We start from the raw sequence: 8,465 nt of genomic DNA on the forward strand, positions 1-8,465 counted from the left end.
TTTAAATATTTCATCAGAAGAGGTTACTGAACTGGAGTGCAAAAAAGCCAAAAAAGCCACAAAAAAACAAACAAACAAAAAAATGTTAATATTAAAAGATTTATTTGGTCTCTTCAGAAAGTGGATAAATGAGATGAGCCACAGTAGTACACTCAAAAATATATATATTTTGGCCTGTTTTTAAGATTAAGAATTTCCTAACACAATTCAATCAAACTGAATTGTGTAATGTTGAACAAATTTAAATGAATAAAACGTCAAATATTCAGCTTTTTTTATTTTATTAAAGATTACTCAATTAAATTTGATGGAATTTTGTCATGAAATGCATAAATCATAAAGTTATTTATTATTATTATTATTATTATTATTATTATTATTATTATTGTACAGAAGCATTGAGAAAATCCCTCCAGATGCTTCAAATAGGGACTAATAGGGTGCAACGGTTTTAAAGGAATATTCATGGTTCAATACAAGTTAAGCTCAGTCAACAGCATTTGTAGCATAATATTGATTACCACAAAAATTAACTTAGACTCATTCCTCCTTTTCTTAAAAAAAAAAAAAAAAAAAAAAAGAAAGAAAAAAAAAGGCAAAAATCTGGGTTCCAGTGAAGCACTTACAATGGAAGAGAACAGGGCCAATCTGAAAATGTTAAAATACTCACTGTTTCAGAAGTATAGCCACAACAAGACAGAAACAATATGTGTGTTAACATGATTTTTGTGTGATAAATGTATGATGTCGTCTATGACGATGTAATGTCAACAAACCCTGAAACCCTAAAATGACTGTAAAAATGACAAATTAAGTTTTATTAGAGGAATTAATGTAAGTGCTTTTATAAAATTTTAAGTTTCAAATTTCTGCCTTTAAACCCTACAAAAAATTTCCCCTTTCACTTCCATTGTAAGAGCCTCACTGTAACTTCAATTCTTGTCTTATTTAAAGAAATTGAGGGACAAGTCAAAAAAAAAATAAAAAATTGGTTATCAGCATTATGCCACAAATGCTGTTGATTGAGCTTAAAGGTGCGCTCAGTAACGTTTGTCTTTGTGTCATCTTGGACTTACACTGACACATTGAAGCTTGGATGCAGCATCATTTAAAATCAACAGTTTTCAGTTTCAGATGCCATTGTAGAAATTTAGTATTCACAGTCAGCCATGATTACTTCAATCAATGAGTGAACTGTCAAGTTAAGTCAAGTCATTTTTATTTGTATAGCGCTTTTCACAACACACATCGTTTTAAAGCAGCTTTATAGGAAATCATGCATTAACAAAAACAAAAACAACAAAATGAAACTAATATAAACTCAGCAAAAAAAGAAATGTCCCTTTTTCAGGACACTGTATTTTAAAGATAATTTTGTAAAAATCCAAATAACTTTACAGATCTTTATTGTAAATGGTTAAAACAATATTTTCCATGCTTGTTCAATGAACCATAAACAATTAATGAACATGCACCTGTGGAACGGTCGTTAAGACACTGACAGCTTACAGACGGTAGGTAATTAAGGTCACAGTTATAAAAACTTAGGACACTATAGAGACCTTTCTACTGACTCTGAAAAACACCAAAAGAAAGATGCCCAGGGTCAGCCCTGCTCATCTGCATGAATGTGCTTTAGGCATGCTGCATAGAGGCATGAGGACTGCAGATGTGGCCAGGGCAATAAATTGTAATGTCCGTACTGTGAGATGCCTAAGACAGCACTACAGGGAGACAAAAAGGACAGCTGATCGTCCTCACAGTGGCAAACCACGTGTAACAATACCTGCACAGGATCAGTACATCCGAATATCACATCTGTGGGACAGTTACAGGATGGCAACAACAACTGCCCGAGTTACACCAGGAATGCACAATCCCTCCATCAGTGCTCAGACTGTCCACAAAAGGCTGAGAGAGGCTGGACTGAGGGCTTGTAGGCTTGTTGTAAGGCAGGTCCTTACCAGACATCACTGGCAACAACGTCGCCTATGGGCACAAACCCACCTTCGCTGGACCAGACAGGACTGGCAAAAAGTGCTCTTCACTGACGAGTCGTAGTTTTGTCTCACCAGGGGTGATGGTTGGACTCACGTTTATCATCAAAGGAATGAGTGTTACACCGAGGCCTGTACTCTGGAGCAGGATCGATTTGTTGGTGGAGGGTCCGTCATGGTCTGGGACAGTGTGTCACAGCATCATCGGACTGAGCTTGTTGTCACTGCAGGCAATCTTAACACTGTGCATTACAGGGAAGACATCCTCCTCCCTCATGTGGTACCCTTCCTGCAGGCTCATCCTGACATGACCCTCCAGCATGACAATGCCACCAGCCATACTGCTCATTCTGTGCATGATTTCCTGCAAGACAGGAATGTCAGTGTTCTGCCATGGCCAGCGAAGAGCCCGGATCTCAATCCCATTGAGCACGTCTGGGACCTGTTGGATCGGAGGGTGAGGGCTAGGGCCATTCCCCCCAGAAATGTCCGGGAACTTGCAAGTGCCTTGGTGGAAGTGTCTCACAGCAAGAACTGGCAAATCTGGTGCAGTCCATGAGGAGGAGATGCACTGCAGTACTTAATACAGCTGGTGGCCACACCAGATTCTGACTGTTACTTTTGATTTTGACCCCACCTTTGTTCAGGGACACATTATTCCATTTCTGTTAGTCACATGTCTGTGAAACTTGTTCAGTTTATGCCTTAGTTGTTGAATCTTTATGTTCTTACAAATATTTACACATGTTAAGTTTGCTGAAAATAAAAGCAGTTGAAAGTGAGAGGACTTTTTTTTTTTTTGCTGAGTTTATGTGATGTCTTACAGTGATCATTGTGTAGTTTGATTAAATATGATTTTAAAATGTGAATAGAAATTAAATAAATAATAATTGTATTAAGAACCCCTGTGAGCAAGCTGAAGGCGACTGTGGCAAGGAACACAAAGCTCCATAAGATGTTGGTTAATGAAGAAGAATAACCTTGGGAGAAACCAGGCTCACTGTGGGGGCCAGTTCCCCTCTGGCTAACCAGCATGAATATAATGCCAATATTAGTTATTTGTGTGCAGTGCAAGTCATGGTTTTAAGTTTGAAAATTAAGTAAGAGTTTAAATCCAGTGTTTTAAAAATAAAAATATTTTTTTATGATCTTTAAGATTAATGACTAATGTCTTAGAAGTCCATCCTGGATTAACAGAAGTTCACAGAGATGCATTGTCCTTCATTAGCTGGCTGATGAAGGCTTTTGTTGGCAATTAAATGATGATTAAATGATTAAATGATTCTATGTATTCCATTTCAAGAGTGTAGTCCATCATTAGACAAAGGTGATGCAGGCAGAGATAAATGATGAAGTGCATCGCAGTTCAACCTGCAGGGAATTTCGGTGAGGTTTGGTGGGGTCCATCCTAAATCCAAGGTTCAGGCAGTGGCATATGAAGTATCCAATTTCTTACAGTTGGAGTTGGCATCAGTTCATCCTCTAAAGTCAAAAAACTGAAGTGATGTCTGGCTAGCACCGGCTGTAGTTTGTCGTCATCTCTCAGCGACACGTAGCAGTGGAGTCCGACACCAAGCAGGAACGGAGCTAAATCCCGAGGCTGAGACATGGAAACAAATAGAATAATATTAGCGTAGATGCCATTCAATTTTATGCAGTTATAGATCATGATGTATGTTTCTTGTTCCGGCAGACCTAACTAAAGCAGCCTAATTGTGAGTTGATGGGTAAATTAGGTGTATGCCTGGCTAAATAGATGAGTCTTTAGTCTAGACGTAAACTGAGTAAGTGTGTCTGCATCCCGAACACTGTTAGTGAGACTATTCCATAGTTTAGGAGTCAAATATCAAAAGGATCTACCTCCTTTTGTGGATTCTGATATTCTTGGACTTATTAACAAGCCAGAATTTTGTGATCGTAATAAACATGATGGAATATAGTGTGTCAGAAGGTCACTTAAGTACTGTGGAGCTAGATCATTCAAAGCTTTGTATGTAGTTAACAGAATTTTAAAATTAATACGAAATTTAAAAGGTTGTCAATGTAACGATGATAAAATTACATATTTCATTTAGAGACAATTGAAGTTTATTTATCGAACTTGCTGGACATCCTCCCAGTAATGCATTACAATAATTTAGTCTTGAGGTCATGAACGCATGAATTAAGTTTTTGGCATCAGCAACAGAGAGCATGTGTTGAATACGGTTCTACAAACATTGGAAATGTGATTTTCAAAGGACAAATTGGTAACAAATATAACACCTAAGTTCTTTGCAGAAGAATACGACATAACAGTACTTCCATAGAGAGTCAAATAAATATTTTAGCGGCTTCTTTTTAGAGGTTTTTGGTCCAAACATTAGTACCTCTGTTTTGTAGGAATTGAGTAGAAGGAAATTTCTGGCCATCCAATCTTTGATTTCATTGATACACTCTACTAATTTAGAGAATTGTGAATTTTGTTGGGTTTAGAAGAAATATAAAGTTGGGTATCGTCGGCATAACAGTGGAAACTTGTTTCATGATTCCTGATAATATCTCCCAGGGGAAGTATGTATAAGGAGAAAAGCAGAGGTCCTAAAACTGATCCCTGTGGCACTCCATACTTTACTTTTGTTTGATTTGACAATTCCTTGTTTACACATACAAAGTGATAGCGGTCTGATAAATAGGACCTAAACCATGCTAATGCAAGTCCAATAATGGCAGCATAATTCTCCAGCCTATTCAAGAGAATGTTGTAATCTATCATGTCGAATGCAGTACTAAGATCTAAAAGCACTAGAAGTGAAATGCACCTGCGATCAGATGATAAGAGCAAGTCATTTGTAACTCTGATAAGTTCAGTCTCTGTACTGTGATGGGGCCTAAATCCTGACTGAAATTGTTCATATATTCCATTTCTCTGTAGAAAGTAACATAGTTGGGAGGACACTACCTTTTCTAGAATTTTAGACAAAATTGGTTGATTTGAAATCGGTCTGTGATTAGCCATTTCTCTAGGTCAAGCTGTGGCTTCTTAATAAGCGTTTTAATAACTGCCATTTTAAAGTTTCTTGGGACATGTCCTAAGGATAGCGAGGAGTTAATAATATTAAGAAGAGGTTCTGAGATAACTAGGAATACCTCTTTTAAGAGCTTAGTTGGTATTGGATCTAAAATACATGTTGTGGCTTTTGATTTTTCGATAAGTTTTGTTAGCTCTTCATGACCTATGACAGCGAAGGATGTTGCTCGTGAGCAGAATTATGAGACACTGTTTTCTGAGGTGCTGTGACAGTTGATTGCATAGTTCAAATTTTATTTCTGATTATTTACATTTTATCAGTAAAGAAATTCATGAAGTCATTAAAATTGTGCTGCAATGGAATATCTGGTTCAATCGATGCTTTATTCCTAACCAATTTAGCCACAGTACTGACATAAACACCTAGGATTGTAGTGGTTATTTTCTATGAGTTTGCTAAAATATGCTGACCTGGCAGCTTTTAGTGCCTGTCTGTAGCTACAGACACTATCCTTCCATGCACCACGAAATACCTCTAATTTTGTATTCTTTCGCTTGCACTCCATTTTCTGAACTGCTTTCTTGAGAGCATGAGTGTGATCATTGTACCACGGTGTGAGGCTTTTAACTTTAATTTTATTTAATCGAAGGGGGCGACACTATCAAGAGTGCTAGAGAAGACTGTATTTATATTTTCTGTTATTTCATCAAGTTCTTCTAGGCTTTGTAGCTTACTGAGTATGTGAAATAATTCTGGAAGATTATAAGTGAAGCTATATTTAGTGGTTGAAAATAATAGTTCTACCTGAACGGTAGCTTGGTGTAGATTGAGTGACATTAGCTGATCATAGCAAACAAGGAACGAAATACAATAGGAATTTCTATAGTATCAACATCAATTCCATATGACAGAATTAAATCTAGTGTAGGATTATGGCGATGAGTTGGTCACATTTTGTCTGACTCCAAGAGAGTTGAGAATATCAATAAATGCTAATCCCAATGTGTCATTTTCATTATCTGTGTGAGTGTTGAAGTCACCAACAATTAAAGCTCTATCTACATTAACAACAAGATCAGATAGAAAATTTACAAACTCACCAAGGAAACCAGAGAAAGGCCCAGGTGATCTATATACTGTAGCAAGGGCAAAAGATGACAGAGATTTTTTATTTATATCTGACGTTGTCATAATAAGCATTATTAGTTCAAAAGACTTAAACTTATATCCTGTCCTCTGAGTAACACCAAAAACGTCACTGTAAATTGTAGCAACACCTCCTCCTCGACCCTTCAGACGAGGCTCATGTTTATAACAATAACCTGGGGGAGTAGATTAATTTAAACAAATATATTAATCTGCTTTAAGCCAGATTTCAGTCAAACAGAGCGCATCCAAACTATGATCTGTAATAATTTCATGTACAATTAGTGCTTTGGTAGAAAGAGATCTAATGTTTAGTAGCCCTACATTTATATGATGTTCATCTTCAATTTTTATTTTTATTATTTTCAAGTTTGACCTTAATCAATTTTTTTCTAAATTATTTAGTGAGATTTTTGTGTTTGGTAGTTTGGGGAACAGACACAGTCTCTATATGATATCCAGGTGATACAGTCTCTATGTGTTGTAGTTTATGTGACCTATGTGACATCTCTAGGCAGCTAGCAGACTTTCGGATTAACCAGTTTGTCTGCTTCCTGACCTGGGCCCCAGTTAGTCAAATACTAACATTATTAAGACTATGACATTATTAAGACATTATTAAAATTACTAGAGAGGAGAGCGAGGGATGGAGCAGGTCAGGTCTACCCAAAAAGTCTTCCAATTGTCTATAAATCCTATGCTATTCTCCGGACACCACTCAGACATCGAGCCATTCATTGACACTAATCTACAATAAACCTCGTCACCACGACGAGCAGGGAGGGTGCCAGAGCATATTACAGTGTCTGACATCGTTTTTGCAAGTTCACACACCTCTTTAACATTATCTCTAGTGATCTCCGACTGGCGAAGCTGGACATCATTAGTGCCAACATGAATAAAAATTTTAGAAAATCTACGTTTAGGATTAGCCAGCACTTGTATATTTGATCTGATGTCAGATGCTCTTGCACCGGAAATGCATTTAACAATAATGGCTGGAGTCTCTATTTCCACTTTCCATACAACAGAATCACCAATTATTAGGGCTCTTTCAACATGATTCTCAGTGGGTGCATCAGTGAGTGGGGAGAATCGATTGGAAACCCTAACAAGAATGGGAGAGCGGTGTCCCTTTGCTGAGCGAGTATGCCGCCGAGACATCACCCAATCGCCCTGCTGTGGGTGCTCTAGAGCCGGAACCAAAGTATGTGTGTTGGTTTCTGTTCTACCCACATCTGAAACAGTATCTACCAGCTTCTCTCTCTCACTGACCTCCACTAGCATTCGGATGTGTGCCTCTAACTCATTAAACTTCTCCATAAGCCTGACTAATTCCTTACATTTATCACATGTGAATCCCTCACTGCTGACGGAAGAAGCTATTGTAAACATGTGGCATGTAATGCAGCAAGAAATAACATGAGCGGATGCCATGACTTACCACAATTGTTTGTTGTTGTTATTGTTGTTCTTGAGTGGCGAGGATTTGAGATCGATGTGGTTCCTAATCAGCAGATGTTTGTGATTGATGCAATAATCCATGTAAAACACAGTGGATAAAATGAATGCATGTAGTCGAGACACGAGATGTAGACAAGCGGAAAAAAGCAGAAAAAAGAAAAAGAAAAAAATGAGAGAAACGGGTGCGCACTGTATAATACATCTGAAAACAGTATCTACCACAGATTAAACAGTACAAAAGCAGAAAAACCCGAAGCATGCGGTAAAATGGCAAAGGATAAAACGATGAACGTATAAGAATAAGAATAAGCATTGCTAAGCAGGCTAGTAAGCTACAAACACTCGTGCAGCGTGCCATCCGCATCAGAAACAGGAAGTCAAATAGGAACTGTCAAATAACAGGACAGTTACTGAGATTAAGCGAGTAGTATTCGGCTGGTCATGTGAATCGTGCGGACCCTCTCCATGTAGAATAAAACAGCTTTTCTTAGGTGTAAAAAGGTTCTATGTTTGTGGGCAATGGAGGAGTCAGGAGACAGCGAAGAGTCAAGGTCAGTCTTTATTTTCATTAACAGTTACGGCTTATAGCCAACTCAAAATCAGAGCTCTTTGGTTTGCTGGTGTTTCTCTCGGCTCATCCCTGGTGCTCTCTCCCCGCTCTGATGCTCTGGCGTGCCTTTTCAGGTCTCCCTCCACCATCACTATAATTAGAGATGGATGTTAGAGTAGTCATAACCCAGGTGACGATCCTTACCGCCCTCCCTCTCCCGCAGACCGACACATGACTACGCCCCCCACCCCCCATGCTACATAAGGTTACTGATATGACTGGAGTCTTAATTTTAAT

Source organism: Myxocyprinus asiaticus, chromosome 24 (genome assembly GCF_019703515.2).
Source record: "Myxocyprinus asiaticus isolate MX2 ecotype Aquarium Trade chromosome 24, UBuf_Myxa_2, whole genome shotgun sequence".
Taxonomy (NCBI): Eukaryota; Metazoa; Chordata; class Actinopteri; order Cypriniformes; family Catostomidae; genus Myxocyprinus; species Myxocyprinus asiaticus.